This window comes from Solanum tuberosum, unplaced genomic scaffold (genome assembly GCF_000226075.1).
Source record: "Solanum tuberosum cultivar DM 1-3 516 R44 unplaced genomic scaffold, SolTub_3.0 scf00132, whole genome shotgun sequence".
NCBI lineage: Eukaryota > Viridiplantae > Streptophyta > Magnoliopsida > Solanales > Solanaceae > Solanum > Solanum tuberosum.
The window spans coordinates 765,020-789,670 of NW_006239055.1; positions in this window are offsets into that span (position 1 = coordinate 765,020).

Below are 24,651 nucleotides of genomic sequence, written 5' to 3' on the forward strand. Positions count from 1 at the left end.
ATTTGGTACATTTTTTTTTTTTTTTTTTTGGTATTATGTATTTATATTTTATTTTCTTCAAAATATGAAATATCGTATTGAAGTATATTTTATTACATATATAATACATATGGTATATTATTATAATACTGACAAATTTATAAACTAGACTATATCTCGATTGAAATGTCTTTTGTGTAATTGATTAACGCAGAGAATTGCTTGTACTTTCTTTTGAATATTTCTACATGTTTAAGGTGTCAATATGATATAATTGAGACGTTTTTTTTACAAATTTTAAGTCATAATTATTTATTATATGTATGTAAATCGAAGTCAAATAAACTATGATTATCATCAAAATTTAGCTTAAAATTATCGTATCATATTAAGTTAATTTATTATGATAATAATATAATATTTTTATAAAACAAAAAATTAAAATTACCGGACCAAAATTTTCAATATTGTCTCCAAGATTATAATTTCAAGGTGGATGTCAGCCACTGTTTGTAGAATTATTAGTTTGGTATGTGTTGGAACTTTGGTCTACACCAAGAAATGACTTGATTAGTGTCTGAATAATTGTGTTTCATTTGAAAATAAATAAAATTGAAATACTATGTAAATGTGCCATTTAATCTGATTTTAGCTGATATTTATATTCTTTAATTTTAGGTGTGCATAAATAAATATTTAAACTCGTATAAAATTGAGCAAGTAGACGCATGTGTTCTACATGATGTTTTGCGTAGCAATTCACATTCTACGTGTACTATGTCACATTGGACACATGTGTCTACTTATTTAATTTTATACAAATTTAAATGTCTACCAATGTACATCCACAATTAAAAAATAAGTTAAATATCAACTAAATTCAAATTAAAAAACACGTTAATATATTATGCGATAAAATGAATATGTTCACTGTAAAGACAAAAAGACAAAAAATATTTATTTTAATTATATCTTTTAAGGTAGATCATCACCAACCCATTCCCTACCACTGTCCAAACAAATAGATTATTTATTATTTATTGGGAAATAAAGTTGCAGCCTAATAAAAATGTCGGTGAACTTTTTTTTTTCGCATTTGTTATTTTAGGGGGAAAATATTCGGAAATCATTACATTTTAATGATATTTTCATAAAAAATTAGTAGCTATAATTTGTCTAATTACAATTAATAATAACAGATTTAGAGAAGAGAGAGTTGAGTGAGACAAAGGAAAGAGACATGCAAATTGTATCTTAGATACAATCTATATCTCAATTGAAATTGAGATATACGGATCATATATACACAATTACATAACCTCCTCTTTCTCTCTCTCTCAAATTTCGCTCTCCTCTCTTCTAAATTTGCATACAGATATACAAGTGCACATAAACTTTAAAATTGAAACATAGACACACATAGATACATATTATATCACAACCACATCATTGCTTGCAAGGTGAGTAGACATGTTAATGTTCGGTCATAGTGACTACTGGCTAGTAACAAAAGAAGTTGTTGAAGACCTATAAACATAACATTTTCTGATAATAATTATATATTTTTTTCCTGATATATAGATACAATATGATAATAGTTGTATCAACATTTTTTTGTACACATATATAGTTTTAGTTCTTTTTAATACATAGATAAAATTGGATGTATCAATTGAAGAAGATATAGTCTGATCATAGGTGTATCATTTTTTTTATATCACAAACATAATTTTTTTAATACATAGATACAATTAGTTATATCATTCTAAGAAGAGAGAATTTCAAACATTCAATAACAAATCAAGAATCCAAAATGATTTTTTTTTTATATCGACGTTAATTCAATATAAAAATAAATCAATAATCAGCAGTTACCCAAAAATATTGAGGACCAAAAATTATAGGTGTAGATAAAAATAATTCAAGTAAAACATCAACGAGGCGTATTTATATAAAACAAAAAGGATGAAAAAGAAAGATTCACACATTGAATTATGGAGAAGATGAGAGATATGGGGTGAGAAGGTAACATGAGAGGATAGAGACAAGCAAGCCAGGGAGAGGAAGGTGAGTACAATTCACACCTAGTTATAAAATGTAATAATATTTATCAATAACAACAAAATAATAGAAAAATTAATTAATTATGCTTCCATTTTTTCTATTCAAGGCACTAATTTATTTCAAATATTTTTCATTTTATTTGAATTTATGAACTTGGAGTTTTGTTTGGTTATACTTTTTATAATATGTGGATTCTATTCATATTTGAATGTATTATTATTACAAAATTGAGTTTGAAAATAGTTATAACTTGTTCCTGGATTTGGAAACACAACTTCAAATTGAAAATTTGAATTTTTCATGTACAAACATTGTTTTTAATAAAATAAAATTTATTTTGCAAAAAATGTGAATCATAATTTTATAGCCAAACGGGTAACTTAGAAGTGAAAGAAAATATGCCACCATACAAACAATTTTTCTTCTTTTTCATATCAACAAAAAGAACACGCAGTTGCTACAACACATTCTCATTGTCCTTTGAATTTTCGGGCAATACAGATCTTACCATTGAAAAATAGTAGAAAGTTATCAAATATTTCTTCCGTTCACTTTTATTTGTTCAATATTTTTTTTGCACTATTAATATATTAAGAGACTTTAAAAAAATATATTTTTAACATCAACATTAAGTACTTATTTTCTAAATCGTTTTTCAAGACTTAATATTAAAAATTAATTAATATGAATATTTTATCATAATCATTTTGATTCTTTATCATAATCGTACTTATCTTCAATTTGAATTAAAAATAAATAGTCAAAAAAATGAATCGAAGATAAATATCTTTTTAGTTCTTTATCATTATCTCACTTATTTGTAATTTGAATTTGAGTTGAGACACTGATTTTTGACCATTGGCCAAATACCCATATCACTCATCTTCCTAAGACTCACTCGAACCATAATCCTCTCTTAATCACTCTCACTGGTTCCAGATCCAGCAGGAGGGAAAAATCCTTCAAACTCGAAAAATACTGGATGGATCACCCAAATTTTAGTAATTTAGTGAAAGATAGTTGGGGGAATAGAACTCTCCAAGAAGCCCTTCGAACATTCACTACTAGTGCTTCTGACCGGAGCACGAGAACCTTTTGAAATATTTTTAGAAAGAAATACAGACTCCTAGCGGGTATTCAAAACTCTAGTACCCTCGCTACAAGCTCCTTGCTTCAGAATCAGGATTCTGACTTAAGGAAAGAGTATAACCATATCCTTAAAATCGAAGAGGACCACTGGAAGTTAAGATCTCGTATCAACTGGATTGTGCATGGTGATTCTAATATAAAAAAAATTCACCTCTCAGTTGTTAACGGAAGAAGAAGAAGAAACAATATTTGTTACTGTTATATTCTAGTTGTTTTGATGATCCTCACAAATGCATAATCCAACCAGGGACCAGATCCAGGAAAGGGTCCTCTGGTATTGGGACTGATAAAATGGGCAGTGAATGAATAAACTCAGTATGAGGAATATTTGTGTGTCTTCATCAAAAAGGGGGAAAATGTTATATTCTAGGTGTTTTGATGATCCTCACAAATACAGGGACCCGGTCCCTGGCAGAGTACCTCCGTCCAGACTCAAAGTGGTACACAACTGTAAAGCTATCTTTACAGTTGACTTGTCAGGTTGGTTGGTGAGATGTGCAACGTACTTCACCAATAGGAAGGGCAGACGTAATTGTTTGTTTAAGTGGTCAAAACCCGTATTGGTAACTGATATATACAACAATAAACATACAACATTATTCATTCAAGAAGAGAGAAAGCTATCAAGTCTTTTTCAAGAACTCAAGCAGCAAAGAACTCAGCAAGGGACCTGGTCCCGGAAAGTCTGCGTACGAGAAAAGGACGAAAAGATAGCTGTCAAAAAGCTGCCAACTCTGATGTGGTTGGTGTACAACTATTCATGACAGCATGCTCTCAGCCAATAGCCTCGTCCCAAAGGTTTGTGTCCACTTTGATATAGTCTTTTCTCCAAAACACAAACCCAAGTTTTGGCAAACAAAGTTTTGGATTTGAGAAAATCCAAAAAGCGCAAAAGCAAAGGCCATCTTCAAGAAGTATTATCCTCAAGAGCAACATGGACCTGATAGAGCTACAAGTTGTCTAGTTGTCTTAGGATTATATCTTCCGTGCTTACATTGTAAATCTATTCCTAATCTATAAAAGAATTAGATTATTGTTCAGTTCATCTAAAAGTCTAAGTCATCTAGGTGGGATGATTTAGTGGGCAGTGTCGTATATGCTTAGTTGAAGTCTAAATCATCTAAGAGTTAGGTGGTTTAGTGGGCAACATTGTTGTTGCTTAGTCAAAGTCTAAATCGTCCAGAAGATGGTGGTTTAGTGGGCAACCTGTGTGTTGCTTAGTTGAAGTCTAAGTTGTCTAGTGGTGATAGCTTAGTGGGCAGTGTGGTATCTGCTTAGGCTCTTCAAGTAATAGAGTTATTACTTGGTTGTGAGATTAATAACTTCTTCTCACGTTGGCTGTAACTGTTGTTCACTTTTGCTTAAAGAAGATTAGTGAAACAGTTGAAAATCCTGTGAGACAGGTCATGATTTTACTCCCTTGAGCAAGGAGGTTTCCACGTAAAATCCTTGTGCAGATTTTACCTTCAGCTATTTACTTTCTGCACTTATTTCAGCTACAGTTCTTGCTGAGTCAAGGGACCTGGTCCATTGACGTATAGTGGATGCTGACTCTTGCCTGTGCTTACATTCTGTTCTTATTATGTCAATGGACCTGGTCCATTGATTCTTAGTGGACACCTATATTCTATCAATTGGTATCAGATCAGGTGCTCTCTAGCTGGTTAACACCAAGAGAGATTCTTGTGGAAAGATGGTTGCTCCACTGAACAGAAATCAAGAAGCGTCAAAGAAGGAGTTGAAGAAAGACAAGTCTCTAGCTCTCAAGGTGATATCTGGTGAAACTTTTGATGAAGATGAGGACATGACATACCTCACGAGAAGGTTTCAAAAAATAATGAGGAAACATAGAGGTTTACGAAAGGCAGGAAACTCAAACAGAGTTGCAAATACAAACTACCTATGCCACAAGTGTGGAAAGCCAAGGAATTTCATCAAAGATTGCCCCATGCATAAGGTTGAAGCCAAAGAGTATCAAAGACCTGGAGGAGAGAAAGACAAAAAATGGGACCTGGTCCCCGATAAGAAAGCAAGAAAAGTTGTAGTTGACTCTATTGTGGAGAAAGCTTTTGCTGTATGGGGAGACTCCTCAAGTGAGTCAGAAAAATCAGAATGTCCCGAAGGTGCATCCATGCTAGCTGTCAAAGATGATGATAATGTGTTTGATGACATGTTCGCATTCATGGCAAATTCTGACGACGAGGAAGATGAAGAAAAGGTAACTCTCTTTGACCTTAAACAAAACTTGAATGCTTACTCTGTTAGGAAATTGAGAAATCTAGCTGCTGTTCTGATTGACTCTGTTATAGAGTTAACTACGGAAAAAGACTCTATGAACAACAGTCTAGACAATTTCAATGAAGAGAAGTTAGCCTTGACTGATCATGTGTCTATTATCGAGGAACAATTGACTGTTCTAGAGACTGAAAATCTAGAAATCAAGGAGCATTTGAAGATGCTAAGTGAGCAATCTGGCAAAGGGAAATGAGAGGCTAGTAGTTTGCAAATGGAGCTAGAAGCTAGTTTGAACACTGCTGAAACCAGACTTGCATTGGCCTTGGAAAGAAATGATCAAATGGAAAGGGACCTGGTCCGTCTCAGAGAAGAACTGAAAAATTCTCTGAGATGGACTAACTCTTCTAAACTACTCTCAAACTCCACCAGTCAAGGTCACAACAACAGGAAGGGTTTAGGAAGTTCAAACATCAGTCCTCCCTATAATCCTCACAGTAAGTATATGTTTGTATCTGACAATTTGTTGTGCCTTCATTGTGGCCGCAATGGTCATCTGAAGAAGGATTGTCTTCCTACACTAGACAGAAAGCTGCACAGAAAAGAGGACCTGCTCCCACTGCCAGAATTCCCAAAATGAGAAAGATTGTTCTGCCTCATTGGTCAAAAAGTTCACTTATCATGCCTTTATCTGTTTACTGGGACTCAGACTAAAATGGGTTCCTAAGGATATCAAGTGATATGGTATGCAGGTGAGAGGAAGTAACATCAGTCAATGTTGGTTCATGAATGGCGGATGCTCAAAGCACGTGACTGGTAAATTGAAAACTTCCTCTCTCTCAAGGCACTTCAAGGTGGAGGTGTCTCTTTGGGGCAAGAAATAGTACTTGTTTTTGTGAAGGAAGGACTTGAAAGTCAGTGGAACACTCTTTCGAAGTTGTGTACTATGTCAATGGGTTGAAGTACAGTCCTCTAAGTGTTTCACAGATCTGTGATAAAGGAAATGAAGTCAAGTTTTTATCAGACAAATATGTGGTCACAACTTGATCTCTCAGATGATAATGTTGACAAAAAGGGAGATTCAAGAACATGTACTGCTGATCTCAGCACCGCTTATAACATTCTCACTTCCCTTGATGCTCAAGATGAGAATATTGATCTATGATACATGAGACTTGATCATGTGAGCTCTTCTCTCTGAACAAACTTGTGTCGAGGGACCTGGTCACGGTCTGCCCAAAATAAAATTTGTAGATGACAAAGTTTGTGATGCTTGTGTTAAAGAGAAGCAGATGAGACCATCCTTCAAGTGGAATAAGCAGGCTGTTAATCTTCCAAAGAATGTTCTGGCTGAAGCGGTGAATAGTGCATATTCTGTGACCAAAATGATGATATTGAGAAGTTTAATCTCAATAATGTTGAAAGAGTAAATGTGTGGATTGAAAAAGATGTTCATGTGATTTTTGATGAGTTTGGGAGAATTGAGAAGCAAGTTGAAAAACAAAGAAGATTCTGAGATGAAAGCGATGTTACGGATTCAGAAAGATGACCTAAACAATGAGCTTGCTGAAGAACATCCTCTTCATGAATCCAGCAATCCCAAAGGAGCTGATGCAGATGATGAACCTGATGAGGGACCTGGTCCGGTAGACAATGCTGAGCAAAGATGATGCAGTTCAAAGTATGACACTCAGTTTCCGGAGAAGCTGACAGGAAAAACATTGATGATTATTCAAGTATATATCGATGATATCATCTGTGAAACAAGTTTTGAGATTTTATGTGAAGAGGTTGCCACACTCATGGGTAGTGAGTTCTAACTGAGCATGATAGAAGATGTATTCGTAAGCCCTAAGCAAGGACCAATTTTTCAGAACAGGGACCCGATTCAAGCTCAGAGAAGCTACTGAAGAAGTTTCATATTATGGATGCCAAGTCAATTGATACTCCCATGGGAAGCAACTCGAAGCTGGATGCGGATGGATCTGGTTTAGATGTAAATGATGCAAGTGTTAGGATTCATGCAAGATTCCAAGATTATCCAACTGAATCACATTTGAAGGTTGCTCAAAGAATCCTAAGACATTTGAAGAAGACAGGGACCTGGTTCTATTCTTCTCATCAAGAGATTTTTTTTGTGATGTTGATCATGCTGGATATCCAGTTGGTAGAAAGAGTACCTCATGAACCGCTTATGTTCTAGGTTGATCTCTTACTCATGAGGAACTAAAATGCAAGATTTTTGTTGCTCTTTCAACAACTGAGGCAGAGAATGTATCAAGTGCAACTTGAGGTAATCAACTCTTGTAGATCAAGCGGCAGCATGAAGCTCTTAGAAGACCTGGTCAAGATAAACAAATTGAAGTTGGAGATACTGAAACTGAACTGAATGGATCATGCCTGAAGCAATCAGCCTCTCATGACTATGAAAAGGGAGCAGGTATCCTTGTTTTTCAGTTGTGTATGTTTTAGCAAGTTCAGTTTCATACCTTTTGTAGGTATACACACATGGCAAAAAGGCTGAAGGAAAAGGAAGGTCAGGACAAATCAAGGCAATCACATTCAAACTATAGAGAAGGACCCGGTCCGCTCTCGAAGGTTAGCACTCTTAACATTGCATTTTGAATTATGCATGAGAACCGCTGAAATTGCCACATGTCTATCATTCAGTTATCTAATCGTTGTGCCATCATTTGAATACCAAGAAGACACTTTGTTTCACACAATACACCCTTTTACTTCCCTTATACTTCACCTTTCTTTCCATCTCCCCAGAAAATTAAAATCCCCTTTCAGAAATCAGATTTTTCAAAACCATCTTTTCTCCTCTCTAAAAAATACTTTAAATGTTTAAACCCTTTGTTCCTACTGGGGGATTTTTGGATGGAGAAATTTTTGAGTGTGATGAGGGACTAGGTCCGACAAGCACAAAGAAGAAGGTGTAAAAGATGATATTAAAAAAGGAAAAGGGTGATATTCTGAGAGCTCAAAGTATTCTGAATATGAGTGTGTCTGACCTTGAAAAAATGAAATGAAAAATTGAAATGGTTCCTCATTTATTGATCTATTCATCTCGGAGGCCTTGTGTAAGTTTAATCTTACTAATCTTTTTGTCATGAGAAACTCGGGCTTGATATGGAAGTTATGACAGTTGCACATGGAACTAAAATAGTTTGTTTGAAGGCTTAGCTTCTGAAGGAACAATCAGAGGGACCAGGTTGAAAAAAAAAAACTAGCAGCCCTGAAGGTCGGCAGCAAAGCATGCCGAACTTTAAGAGAAGCTTCTAAAAAAAAAATAACCATGCTAAGGGATATGTTTTACTAATTCTATTCCTTTCATCCCTTGCTTCTAAGCCATTCCCTCTCATCTTAAATTCCCTTGTCAGTCCTCCTTTTTTTCTATTGAAACTCAATGGGTCTTGTCATGGTTCTCATTCATAATGATGTCTGCAATGCTTCGATGGCTGATCTTTTATTTGTGAAAGAAAAATGTCTTGTTTCTACTGACTGGTCTCATTACTTTATGCATTTTTACTCATGCTTAGTATTGCCCAAGTGGCCATGAATTTGCTTGAACTATATTTCTGGCAACTTGGTTTACTGCTTTAACCCTTTTTTATGATGTCAAAAGGGGGAAGATTGTTAGGGTATAAGATCAATGATGGTAATCAATAATGACATGGTCATGCCGATAGGGGGACAATGTGTTACTTGAAGAGGACATAGTCATGCCGATAGGGGGAAGAAGTGCTACTTAAAGAGGATATGGTCATGCCGACAGGGGGAAAAAGTTGAAAAAGTCTGTCATCATCAAAAAGGGGGAAAATGTTGTTTTGTTGTCGATGTGAAGTTTTGATGATTTGACAAACTTCGAGAATGATGTAAAAAGGGGACCAACCCAGTTACCTGAAGAGGCATGCTGATAGGAGGAACTGATGATAGGGGGAAGAAGTTGAATAAGTCTGTTATCATCAAAAAGGGGAAGCATTCTATGTTGAAGCTGATGTTAAGTTTCGATGATTTAACAGACTCGGGGATCTAACAAGGGACCAAATCCTTGTTATTGGGACTAACGACAGGGCAAATTAATGAATAAACTCAACGTGAGAAACATTTATGCGTCATCATCAAAAAGGGGGAAAATGCTATATTCTAGGTGTTTTGATGATCCTCACAAATGTAGAATCTAACCAGGGACCAGATCTAGAAAAGGTCCTCTAGTATTGGGACTGATAAAATAGGCAGTGAATGAATAAACTCAGCATGATGAATATTTGTGTGTCTTCATCAAAAAGGGGGAAAATGTTATATTCTAGGTGTTTTGATGATCCTCACAAATACAGGGACTCGGTCCCTGGCAGAGTACCTCCGTCCAGACTCAAAGTGGTGCACAACTGTAAAACTATCTTTACAGTTGTCTTGTCAGGTTGGTTGGTGAGATGTGCAACGTACTTCACCAATAGGAAGGGCGGACATAGTTGTTTGTTTAAGTGGTCAAAATCCGTGTTGGTAACTGATATTTACAACAATAAACAAACAACATTATTCATTCAAAAAGAGAGAAAGTTAGCAAGTCTTTTTCAAGAACTCAAGCAGCAAAGAACTCAGCAAGGGGGCTGGTCCCGGAAAGTTTGCATACGAGAAAAGGATGAAAAGACAGCTGTCAAAAAGCTGCCAACTCTAATGTGGTTGGTGTACAGCTATTCATGACAACATGCTCTCAGCCAATAGCCTCGTCCCAAAGGTTTGTGTCCACTTTGATATAGTCTCTTCTCCAAAACACAAACCCAAGTTTTGGCAAACAAAGTTTTGGATTTGAGAAAATCCAAAAAACGCAAAAGCAAAAGCCATCTTCAAGAAGTATTATCCTCAAGAGCAACATGGATCTGATAGAGCTGCAAGCTGTCTAGTTGTCTTAGGATTATATCTTCCGTGCTTACATTGTAAATTTATTCCTAATCTATAAAGGAATTAGATTGTTGTTCAGTTCATCTAAAAGTCTAAGTCATCTAGATGGGATGGTTTAATGGGCAGTGTTGTATCTGCTTAGTTGAAGTCCAAATCATCTAAGAGTTAGGTGGTTTAGTGGGCAACATTGTTGTTGCTTAGTCAAAGTCTAAATCGTCCAGAGGATGGTGGTTTAGTGGGAAACCTGTGTGTTGCTTAGTTGAAGTCTAAGTTGTCTAGTGGTGATAGCTTAGTGGGCAGTGTGGTATTTGCTTAGGCTCTTCAAGTAATAGAGTTATTACTTGGTTGTGAGATTAATAACTTCTTCTCATGTTGGCTGTAACTGTTGTTCACTTTTGCTTAAAGAAGATTAGTGAAACAGTTGAAAATCCTGTGAAACAGGTCGTGGTTTTACTCCCTTGAACAAGGAGGTTTCTACGTAAAATCCTTATGCAGATTTTACCTTAGCTATTTTCTTTCTGCACTTATTTCAGCTACTGTTCTTGCTGAGTCAAGGGACCTAGTCCATTGATGTATAGTGGATGCTGACTACTGTCGATGCTTACATTCTGTTCTTACTGTGTCAAGGGACCTGGTCCATTGACTCTTAGTGGACGCCTATATTCTATCACTTACTTTAAGGATGAAAATGATAATTGGATAACTGATCCTAAAAGCATAATGAGTCATGCCTTTAACTACTTCTCAACTTGTTTCACAACGAGTCACACCCTTACGAATTGGAGTCACATTAAAAGTGCTACCACAAGTTTTCATAAGTTAGACTTGTCTAATACGGATCGTCCCCTACATGATTAGGAAGTTATAAATGCTCTTTTCTCCTTCAAACCCAATAAAGCTCTGGGGCCAAATGGTTTGCATCCCCATTTTTTCCAATCCCAATGAAAAACAGTTCCTACAGTTTTGCCATCATTTTTTCTAGTCCCAAATTGTTTCTCCATCCATTAGCAATACTTTTTTATGTCTTATCCCGAAGTTTCTCAACGCGAATCAATTGAAATTTTTTCCGACCTATAGGTCTTTGCAACACCATTTACAAGATCATCACTAAATTTATTGCCAATCGCATCAAACCACACTTGGTCAAACTCATAGGCCCCTACCAAACGAGTTTTCTCAAGGGTCGTAGGGCTTGTGATAACTCCATCCTAATTTAAGAACTTGTTTCCCATCTAAATAGGACAAAAAATTAGAAAGGCTGCCTTTTCCTCAAACTTGATCTTGAGAAAGCCTTTGATCGACTAGAATGGTCGTTTGTCTATCGAACTCTTCACCACTTCAAATTCCCTAAAAAAATCTCTTATCTTATTATGAATTGCATTAGTACCTCCAACATCGTTTTCCTTGTCAATGGAACTCAAACTAATTACTTCTCCATGTCTAGATGAATTAGACAAGGAGACCCTATGTCTCCTTATATCTTCATTCTATGCATGTAACTTTTATCCAATTATATAAACCACCAAGTTGACATCCTCTGGGAGCCTGTCACTATTCAACCTAGGGGACCTCAATTCTCCCATTTATTTTTTTCAGATGACCTAACTCTTATATCTTGTGGGAATCATAATTCCATTCACACTATGCATAAACGCATGTCCCTGTTCTGCGATCTATCGAGACAAAAGATCAACGCCGTAAAATTCAAATCTATGTTCTCCAAATATTGCGATGGTAGAAGTAGGGACTTAGTTTAATGACTCTTTAACATTACAACTACCACTTCCTTTGGTAAATACCTTGGTTTCCCCATCCTAAATCACAAACCTAAACCCACGAATTTCCAGTACATTATTGATAACATGAGGAAAAAGCTTGCTAGTTGGAAAGTGAACTTACTGACTAGAGCTGGGCAATTGACTTTAGCCACATCAAATTTGAACTCCATTCGTGCTTACGCCATGCAGTATTTAAATCTCCCCAAAAAAACTTGCAACTCAATCGATAAGATCCAAAGAGACTTCTTATGGGGAACAACTGTCAAAAGAAAAGGCTACATTATGTCTCCTTGGGATAAGGTAGCATCACCAAAGGATTTTGGTGGTCTAGGGTTACAGCCCGACGAGGTTAAAAATAAAACTATTCTAACTAGCCTCGCCTGGCGGCTTTACACTAACCACACCTCCCTATGGGCCAACACCCTGATTGATTGATACCACTCTAGGCCTACACCTTCTTCACATTCCTTTATTTGGAAGAACATCCTCATCGGAGGAAAAATTTGCTCCCAAGCAACTGCCTAGTACATGCGACAAGCATTTCTATCAACATATGGCATCATTGATGAATTCCAAAAACACTCCCTCTTAGATCTATTCTTCATGTCCCTTGCAACAAGGTGGGGATCACCTCAATTTATATTCTCTTTGGAATGGAGAGGGTTGGGACTGGTCAAAGGTATCATTCGAGCTACCCACCTCATTAACTCTCCAAGCCTCCGGTATAATCCCTAATAAAGATTTGGGTGCTCTCGACAAAACCTACTGGGCCCTCAATAGTAATGGTATCTTCACCACCAAATCTGTCAAAAAACTCATCACCCTTCCCAGTCAACATCTATACATTTTTTCTTGGATATGGAAATTGAGGACCTTGGAGAAGCTCAAAGTCTTTCTTTGGTTGTGCTCTTAAGGTCGTTTACCCACACAAGCATACTTACACTATATTGGTATCGACACCAACCCAAGTTGTCCGATATGCCATCTCACTCACGAAGCCATTACCCACATCTTCTTTGATTGCCATATAGCTTGTAATTTTCAGTTAGACTTAGGCGTCAACATATCCCAAGTCTCTTTCTAGCAAGATCATTGGATTTTCACTCTTAAGGACTTGAACCCTTCACATGATCAAAGTTCCTACCAATGGATTGACCTTATGCCCTTTGCTCTGTGGCAACTTTGGTTCAACAAAAACCACAACACCCATAACGGTAAAAGTGACCTTCCTCTTACCTCCATGGTTAAAAATAAAACCATTGAATACATCACCGACAATCATTCCCCTAGCAACCATAATGCTACGGTGGATATTCACGTCAAATGGTTTCCTCCCCCTATTGGTTCTTACAAGCTAAACACGAACGGTGCTTTCTCAAAACACAAAAGAAAGGGTGGGATCGGCGGCGTCATTCGTGATGCCACTGGGAACTGGATTTTGGGCTTTCACAAAAGAAGCTCTGGTCATAATCATACAATGACTGAACTGGGAGCCCTCTTAAATGGCTTAAACATTACCCACTCTTATAATTTAATGCCAATTGAAATAAAAATGGATTCCGTCGAAGCCATAAAACTCTTGGAGAATATGCACCCAACTTACCGCTCCATTATTTTGCATTGCAGGTCAATATTGAAGAAGTTGGGGAATCCAGTGGTCCGCCATAGCCTCCGTCAAGGGAACAAGGTAGCCGACGTTTTGTCCAGATTAGGTTGCAAGCTAACACATACCAATAATCCATGTATCCTCCTATCCCCGCCAGATATATTTAAAAAGAAGCTACAAGAAGATCGAGATGAAGTAACTTCTAGTAAAATAGAAGTACGGTCTACATGGAATAGTTAGCTCGTTTTGAAAACCTATATGTAATCACAAGTACTAATAGAGATAATGTAATGTTCAGTACGTAACTATATATATATATATATATATATATATATGTATATATACTCTCCATCCCATTTTACGTGAGGTAGATTGACTCGGCACGGAGTTTAAGAAAGAAATGAAGACTTTTAAAACTTGTGGTCCAAATTGAATGATAGAAATTTGTGTAACTGTAAATCATTTCATTAAGGGTAAAATAGACATTTTATAGTTAAATTGTTACTTAATATAGAAATGTGTCACATAAATTGGGACTGACTAAAAAAGAAAGTAAGTCACATAAATTGGGACTGAGAGAGTATATAATATCCCCCTTTGTAAAAAAAAAACTTAAATTAAAGATGAGGAGGATTATCCATTTACTCTATACATGGATTATTTATATTTACTTATGTATATTTTATACTCATTAATTTGGATAAGAATATATCCATTAATTTGAGTATTTAATATAGTAATTTTTAGAGTGATTTCACATTCTACAAATAGGATTGCCATTTACTATTGTAAAAGACTTGAAGACGATTGAATAAGATGATCTCTATATTCAACTCTCCATATCTCTTGTCTATATTTCTTGAAGTATATTATTTATATTTTGAAATAAATGAATATTTTTTTAAATCTTTATCATTATTCCACTTATCTACGATTTGAATTTGAGTTGAAACATAATTTTTTTATTGATAAATTCATACCTTTTTTTACTATTCAAGATTGAATTACGTTTTCATTCTTTAATGGAAAATTTATATTGATATGCAATATTAAGAAAATATTTACTATCTATAGTAACAATATTTTCTTTTCACTGGACACTTATAATACATTTATAATACAATTTAATGTATGTTACATAGAACAATTTATAAAACACATATAATATAAATTTGATTAATAGATAATATATTTATAACACACTTTAATACACTTCTAATACATTGTATCAATTTCTCACCAAGCAAGCATACTATTTTTTAAAACACTTATAATCAATCTGTATTGTATGCATAATTCACTTTTAATACATATCGCAGATTTATCATAATATTACTAGATATTGTTATAAATGTTAATAAATAAAAAAATATCTCTAAAATTAGTAATTATTTATTAAAAAAATACTCCGCCAAGTAATTTTTCCTCTTTTAAGTGGGTAGTATATTAGTAGCTGGGCAAAGCTTGTGCATAGCACATACCCAACGTGTTATTTATTTGAGAGTAATTTGTGTGCACTGACTGTGAAACTTTTTTTTATAGTGTCATTTAACTCTAAGGCACACAAAAAGTAAGTTTTTCAATTTACTTTTACTTTTTATTTAATTGAACATTAATATTAAGTATATCAGTATAAGGCAACTAGGATTCTAAATTTATTTTACCAAATTAATTTATGATTCTATTTTTGATTTACTGAAAATATTTCATCATCGTTCTTGTTTCATCGTTTTTTCAAATCACCATCCTCTACCATTGAAACAATTTAAAATTATCATCAATGGAATCTATGGTAACTATTTATTCATTATTTTTTCTATTTCAGATTTTAAATATGTGAGCATGGAAAATGATTCCACTTATAAAGACATAGTTACTTTTTATCATCATTCATTATATTTGATATACTTTACTTTCGTATTTAATAACAACTTAGGATAAATTGTTTATAAAGAACTTTTTCTCTTGAATAATATAATTTTTACAAGTCCAACGATTATGGAGCGTAAAAAGATTTTTTTTTTTTTAATAAATGAGTATATTAAAATATAAAAAAGAAATATATTAAAACTAAAGTTTAACTGTTGACTATCACTGTTAAAGTTAACTGATTGAGTAAAAAAAAACTTTACACGGTCAATGCACACAAGTTAATCTCTATTTTGTTTAGTTAAATATATAGTAAACATTAAGTGTGCGTACTCACTCTTAAAAATATTACACCATACTTTGACAACATCTAAAAAACTATATTCTATATTAATCATTGTCTTGTTTCAATTACATACACTTCAAATGCTGGGTATCTGAACACATCTTATTAAGGTGATGCAAGTTTTTTTTGTCCATCACTCTAGTAGGTGTATCCTATAAATGTAAATTATTAGAGATTGTAGCTGAAATACATCTAAGGAAAAATACATGATTGAGAACATTGTAAAAGACGCAATGAAACATATCTTGAATTGATCAAAAAGAAAGTGACAATGGTATCAATTAATTAACTGCCTTTTTTTTTTATGTATTGTTGACTCTTCTTGATCTTGCGGTCATGGGCTAAGGAGGAGGGGGTTTATCATGTCACTTAATCACTTCAACTGAGCTTTGTTCATTTTATACATTTTTTATCAGGTTTAGATGTGTTATTTTGAAACTTTTTATTGATATGACAAAGTGAGTGTGATACACTCATCAATGACGCGTGAAAGACTTATATTTAATCATTTTATTTTATTTTTCTCATCTTCTTCTCCATTTCTCAAGCTACTACCTTCTATCATTTTTTCAAACTTAAACTTTCTAATTTAAGAGCCCTCACATTTTTCCATACCAATGACCTTCATTCTACCTTCTCCATGGAACCCCTCATCTGCATATATATTTTACTAATAGAGTAGCTTTCCATGTTTCTTACACATGCCTCATTTAATCCAACCTCTTGGAGATATTGAGCTGCTTTGAAGATTCTTTGCACTATCCAAGAAGCTTGCTTTGCTTGTATGTTCCATACACCATGCTGCCCATAATAGCTATGAATCCAAGCCACCCAGAGTTTGCCTTTATTCCTACACAAATTCCACATTAGCTTCCCAATTGCAGCCTTATTCCAGGTATATATATCAAGGAAGTGCAATCCTCCATTTGACTTGGGCCTACACAACTCATCCCATGCAATCAAAGCCTTCCTAGAAGTCTCAATATTACCAGTCCATAAGAATCTCCTACACATAGCTTCCACTGTTTGAATGATTTTCTTTGGTAGAGAGAATATTTGGACCAAAACATTTGGATGGCATACAATACATTCTTGATGAGTTGGGATCTTCCTGCATATGACAAGAATTTGGTGGTCCAGCTTGTGATTCTACCCAACATCTTCTCCAGAAGTGGTTTGCATTGAACTAAAGATATCCTCTTAGTACTTAGAGGAACTCCCAAGGTATCTGAAAGGTAAAGCCCCTTTGATAAATTGAAGTTCTTCCAGTATCTCCTCTTGCAGCTCTTGTTTCACTCTACCAAAGTAAACACTACTTTTATCCACATTTGCAACCAGCCCTGAAGTCTGAGAGAATTTCATAAAATACTGATACATACATCTCACTGATTTTATATCTCCTCTGCAGAACATTAATAGATCATTGAGCTTTACATCTAGGATGGTAGTGAAAATTAGGCTCTGTCTGCAAACTTTTTCAGAATTCTTGTCAGGTAGTCCATTGCTAATACAAACAGATAAGGAGACATTGAGTCCTCTTGCCTTATCCCTCTCCTTGATTTGAAAGGTGTTGTACTGTGTCCATTAATCTGAATGGAGTATGTGATTGTTGTAGTACATTGCATTATCCACCTAATAACTTTAGCTGGCATTCTGAGCCCCTCCAAAATATGCTCTAAAAAAGACCATTCCAGAGAATCATATGCTTTCTTCATGTCAATTTTCACCACACACATTTTAGAAATCCTTTGTCTTCCATACCCTTTCACAATTTCATGACTCAAAATCACATTATCATTCAAAGCCTTTCTTGACACAAATGTTGATTGGTTAAGATCTATAAGACTCTCCACAACCTTCTTCAATCTAGCAGTGATCACTTTTGATATAAATTTATTTATTGTTGAAAAGCATGAGATTGGCCTATATTCACTTATTCTTGTTGGGTTCTCCACCTTTGGTACGAGTGTTACAGCAGTACAATTGATATGTCGGTACATCTCACCAGTATCAAAGAACTTTAATATTGCTTGTATGATCTCCACCCCCACTATCGGCCACGTTCTTTTGAAAAATACAACATTTAATTAATCTATTCCTGGAGCTTTTAGATCACCGAGGCTTTGCAAAGTTGTTTCCACGTCTATCCTTGTTACTGTGGCTGCTATCTGAATCTGTTGATCTTTGTTTAGCATTCCTCCCCTTCTCATTATAGTGGTATCTACACTTGGTAGACATGAAATAGCCTGTCCAAGTAATCCTTGATAGAATTTGAGTGCCTCTTCCTCAATGCTCTCCTGGGAATATACAATTGTACCTACAACAGTAGTAAGATTAGTGATAGTATTCTGTGCCACTCTATTTTTCATATGAGAAAAGTAGTATCCTGTATTAGCATCCCCTAGGTTCAACCATTGCACCTGGATTTCTGTCTTATGGCACTTTTCTCCACCAAGTTCCATTTCTCCAGCTGCTTCCTCAGTTCCTTTTCTTGTTCCCTATTAGCAGGTACCACATTATGATCTATCATATCTGTTTGGACTGTATGAAGTTGTTCTCTGATGTGCTTGATCTTGTCCTTCACACTTTTGAATTCAGAATTATTCAATTCTTTCAACTCGATTTTCACCTTTTTAAATTTCCACCAAATTGTCTTCATGTCTCCTCTTTTATGTCTTTGACAAGCTTTTTCAACTATTTGAAGGAATTTAGGGTGATCTTCTATGCAATTGAAGAACCTAAATGCTTTGCCAGTGTTCTTGCAGCTTGTGTTCAGACCCAGACTCAGAGGGGACTCAGAAGGGAATGATCCGATATTCCTGGCCTTAAAATCCTTACCTCCATGACTGGCACTTGAAGCATCCATTCAACATTTACTATAGCCCTATCAATCCTGCTACAAGTGTGCCCATTAGTCCAAGTATAAGAGCCACCAACTGTTGTCAATTCATTCATCCCAGCATCTAGTATAAATTAATTGAAAATTTTAACTTCTATATCCTCCACTGGACTGCCTTGGGGCCTATCCTCTGCCTTTAGTATTGAATTATAATCTCCCATACATAGAACTGGCCCCTGAGCATTAACAATCAGACATCTCAGGTCTTCCCAGAGCTTCACTCTATCCTGCATTGTATGTAATCCATATACGGCTACAAACGTAAATTCAAGACCACTACTTTTAACTTGCACTATTGCTTGTATAAACTGATTAGATTTAGTTCCCACATTACTGTCACGACCCGAGAGCACCCCCTAGTCGTAACCGGCGTACTCGACCTCTCGGAGGTCTAATACAAGCCTCTTAGCATTCATTCATCGCATAACACTAAAAACCATAATGAATTAAAACTTTCTTTACCAAGAAAACATTTCATAAAAAAAAAACAATAGCAAGCGGAAGACTTTCTAGACTTTATACATGATGTCTCAAAACCATCTAATACTTTAGAGTACAAAATTCGGGACCAATCCCATACACAACTTAAACAATACTTAAAAAGACATAAAAGAACATATGGGGTATTGTCCTCGAATATATGAGGACTCACCAAGTCTTCATCTTCAACACTTAGAAACCTATCAAATAGCCATGACATGTCACCATCTCCAAATCCCTATACTTTAGTTCAAAAGGGGAAATAAAGGGGTTAGCACAATTAAGTACTAAGTATGGAAGCCATGCAAAAACATGCTAAAAAGGACGTTTATTGGAGAAACATGCTTTTATGCCATTTGGTAAAACTTCATGAAAAACATACAAGTATAAAAGTCACAATATCCAACCATAACCAACATACAAGTCATTAACCACTTTAGCACATACTCCACACATAACCCATTCCTTCACCTTAAACCATCCACCTCAAGTAACCCTTGGACAACACTTTGTGCAATGTATGGATAGCGTCCCATACCACCATCCACACTAAAGCATCATCCTAAGGCCACCAAATGTGAACTTACCACTTATCATGCTTCATATCACAAGCCATCATGCACAACTAGTACCAATGTACAACACATGAACATAATTGACAAGTAAGCCTTTTCATCATTTCTTGACCTCTATCTCAAGTTACCCAAAGCCACACTTAAGTGAAACATGAAGTGACCACCCATACAATCTCTTCATATACACCTAAGTATTCCTAAGGGTTACCATAGATAAGGAAATTTACCATTACAATATAACATACTAAGTCAATGTTCACATATAAAACCATAGCCAACCGTATACATACTCAACATATATTCATATACAACCCATGCTTAACTTTAAAGGAACACATGCCATTTCATTACCATAGGACCTCTACCTAATATAACCTTAAGACACACTTGAGTAAGACAAGAAGTGACCGCCCATACAACCTCTTCAAGCACACTTAAGTGTTCCTCAAGATTACCTTAGATAAGGACATTTCCTTTACAACATAACATCAATAGACCAACATTCTTTAAGAAACCATTTTTGGAGACATTCAAGCACATAAGGGGACTTTCACATAATAGTCGTTAGACTTAGGGAACTCACTTTAGTATCTTCAAAGCCTACTCGTGCCATGTGTAGATAGCATCCCATACTACTACCTACACGTTGTAGAACCTATCCAATAACTAGAGTGCACACCCCACATGATGGGAATAGGCATTAACCGACATAGACCATGCAAGCTAGACATGGAATCCGGTGTCATAAAACCCTACACCGTGGAAGGTGTTCTACTTGCCAAGGGTAGAACTAGGACACATCCCATGTAGGCACATGGTTTAGGGGATGTCCAAGGAAGTTCATTGTGCCTAATCTCATACTCAACTAGGCCACCTTCCTAACCACATCCACTCGGTGCTAGCCTTGTTTCCCATAGAGTATTCAATCACATATGTACTTAGAGAAGGTTCCTTTTCTAGTTCAACCAACTCATAGTACCTCTTCCCAAGAAAGGCCCCATTTCTTAGTCATGGCCAATCAAGGTTCATAAGGATAGCTCATTAAATCCCCCTAGAAGGGTGCCTTAGGCCTACCGATCCAAGGTTCATCATTTCACACATGAGAAGGGCTACCACCATTAGGTCTACCGATTTCATGGTTTTACATTTACTTAGGAAAGCTAGACTTATGAAAGGGCACCATTTCTTAGTTTTGCCCATTTCACACATTCATGCATTCAAGACTTTAAGTAACAAGGAGGGACACTTTAGTCTACCAACCAAGTCACAACATTTTCATTTAAGGATACTTCATAATCCAACATCATTTCATATATACATCATGAGAAATCATACTTTAACTCACAATGCTATCCACTTTACATAGGATCATCACAAGATCACATAAACTCATTCACATCATACCTTCACATATAGCTTCACATAAAACTCATTCACATCATTCCTTCACATATAGCTTCACATAAAACTCATTCACATCATTCCTTCACATATAGCTTCACATAAAACTCATTCACATCATTCCTTCACATATAGCTTCACATAAAACTCATTCACATCATTCCTTCACATATAGCTTCACATAAAACTCATTCACATCATTCCTTCACATATAGCTTCACATAAAACTCATTCACATCATTCCTTCACATATAGCTTCACATAAAACTCATTCACATCATTCCTTCACATATAGCTTCACATAAAACTCATTCACATCATTCCTTCACATATAGCTTCACATAAAACTCATTCACATCATTCCTTCACATATAGCTTCACATAAAACTCATTCACATCATTCCTTCACATATAGCTTCACATAAAACTCATTCACATCATTCCTTCACATATAGCTTCACATAAAACTCATTCACATCATTCCTTCACATATAGCTTCACATAAAACTCATTCACATCATTCCTTCACATATAGCTTCACATAAAACTCATTCACATCATTCCTTCACATATAGCTTCACATAAAACTCATTCACATCATTCCTTCACATATAGCTTCACATAAAACTCATTCACATCATTCCTTCACATATAGCTTCACATAAAACTCATTCACATCATTCCTTCACATATAGCTTCACATAAAACTCATTCACATCATTCCTTCACATATAGCTTCACATAAAACTCATTCACATCATTCCTTCACATATAGCTTCACATAAAACTTATTCACATCATACCTTCACATATAGCTTCATATAGGACTTTACATATAGCCTCATTCATATATAATAATATAACAATACAATAACACTCATATAATGCCTTCAAGGCCATAATCAATACACATTCAATAAGTACACACCTCCACCATAAGTGGATCAATCCAAACAAGAACAATTTCAATATAGCATGAAAGTAGGTCAACTTACCATTCTCCAAAGCCATAATCACCATTATCCAATTCTCAACAATTCTAACATCACAAGAGAATTTACCCATGACTTGCCTACAAGGCCATAATTCTCAACTCATCCATACACCAACAATCCACCAACAATAGATATAGATAACAATAGGAATCAATAATACAATTCAATCTAAGTACAATTCCATCAATACCCAAGCATTATCATAAAACCCACTTCATAAGCCAAACTTAGAGATTTAAGGAGATCATGGATTCTACATATTTAGGGTCCCATAGTATCCAAATTCTACCTTTAGTAGTAAATGCATAATTTTCCTCATACTTCCATCTTGAAGCAATTTTGCTGATCACTTTATTTGTTGCACCTTCCTTTACTTTATGTTCTAAAATTGCTATAATACTAACATTATTCTCCTTCATAAACAGTTTAAGTTCCTTCTGTTTATGAAGTTTATTTATCCCTCTAGTGTTCCAGGTGACTAACTGCATAAGGATTGTTCTCTCCTTTGTACAGACAACTTCCTTCCCCTTTGCTTGCACTTCCATGTTCATACATAGATAGTGTATCAAACCCATTCTTCATCAAGATCATCTGGTCTGGCTGTTTCTGAGGATACACTTTAGCTGCTTCCTTTACTGACACCTGTTTCTATACCTCTTCTGTAAACTATAGTTTTTTTCTTCTTTATTGTATTGCTTTTCTAAATCTACCATCACCAACCTCCACATTTTTTGTCGAAAAAATATTTCATAATTTTTCTCTTTCTTTCTCTTTCTCTTTCTCTTCCTCCCCCCCTCCCCCCTCTCTTTTCTTCCCACAAATTCATACTAGAGTCATCAAATGGATAATTCAGTATGATACAACAATCACTTATTTCATTCAGATTAATGGACACAGTACAATACTATTTGAAGAAAGGAGAGGGGAAAGACAAAGAGATCCAATATTTCCTTAAATATTTGTATTAGTTATGAATTATTTGACAAGAATTTTGAAGACCTTGCAGATAAATTATGATCTCCACTATCACCCTAGATACAAAAATCAAAGGATAGTGCAGTTGAGCTTTGTTCATGTAACACCCTGTAACTAGAAAGAACTAGAATTAGAAAGAGCCATTTTTGGAAAGAATGAAAATCTAGAAAATTTGGTTAAGTAATGTTAAGTTTGAGTTTTGGGTCAAATTAAAACAACCATAACTTCTAGCTCAGGATGATTTAGATGTGCTCCAAGATACCATAGGAAAGATCTTGGAATTATCTTTCCAACGTCTCTGAGTTTGCGCGATTCCGAGTTCGTATGAGTAAGATATTCCCATTTGAAGTTGGGCTGTTCAAATAAGGAAAGTCTAAAGCGGATTTTTGAAAGGGTATTTTAGTCTTTTCCTTACCCAATTATTTTAATTCATTTTTAGGAATTTATTTGGGGTATAATCATAATTAGATCAATTTAGAAAAGTTGAAGTTCACGCTAGGGCTTGGAGAAAAGAGAAAAGAGGAGAAAGGAGAAAGAAAAGTCAAGATTCGTCAAGAATGTTCAAGTTTGGTTATGGATTTCACCAAGGATTCAATCCTACGAGGTATGTGAGATCATATAGCTTTGGGTTAGTTCACCCACGCGTCAATCATGATTTATTTAAGTGAATTTATGCTCTTGAAGGTTTTAGAAATTGAGTTCTTAATGGGTTTTGTTGAAGTTCTATTGAGTTCTTGATTCGTTGAAATTGTTGAGGAGTTGTTGATCCAAATTCGTGATTTTAGGTGTGAATTCGAATAGAACCTTGCATATATTAATGGTATAGTTGATTCTAAGTGTTTGGGGAAAGAACTAAGTTGAAATAGGGGGTTTAAAGATGAAAAACGAAGGAGAAAAGTCAAAGTGCACCTGGCAGGGGCCTAGGGCGTCGCCCCTCTTAGAACCCCAAGAAGGGGCCGCTAAAGTTTGGGCTTTGGGGCGCTGCGCCAGCCAGAGATCCCCACCCCAACCTCTGAAATTTTAAGGTTTGCGCCTCTCAGAGCTCCAGGGACGCCAGTTCTTCCCATTCTTCCCCATCTTTCTGTACTAGTTTCTTAGCAACGTACCTATGTTTTCTAGTTGATTCCAACACTGTAAGGTACGTCTAAACATCATGAAATCATCCATAAACATGAGATCATGAACCTTGATTCCATAATCCAATTCAAGGAAAGTTAAGATCAAAGTCAAGAGAAGTAAGAGTCAAGTCAAGAGAAGTTCTTAGAGTTTTCCAGAAGTCTTTTCCAACGTTTTAACTTTGTTTTAAGACTTAAATTTCAAGTTAAGCAAAGAGTAAAGTTTTGAAGTTCATTTCTTCAAAGAAGTATATGGGGACTATGTATTCCCAAAGAGTTT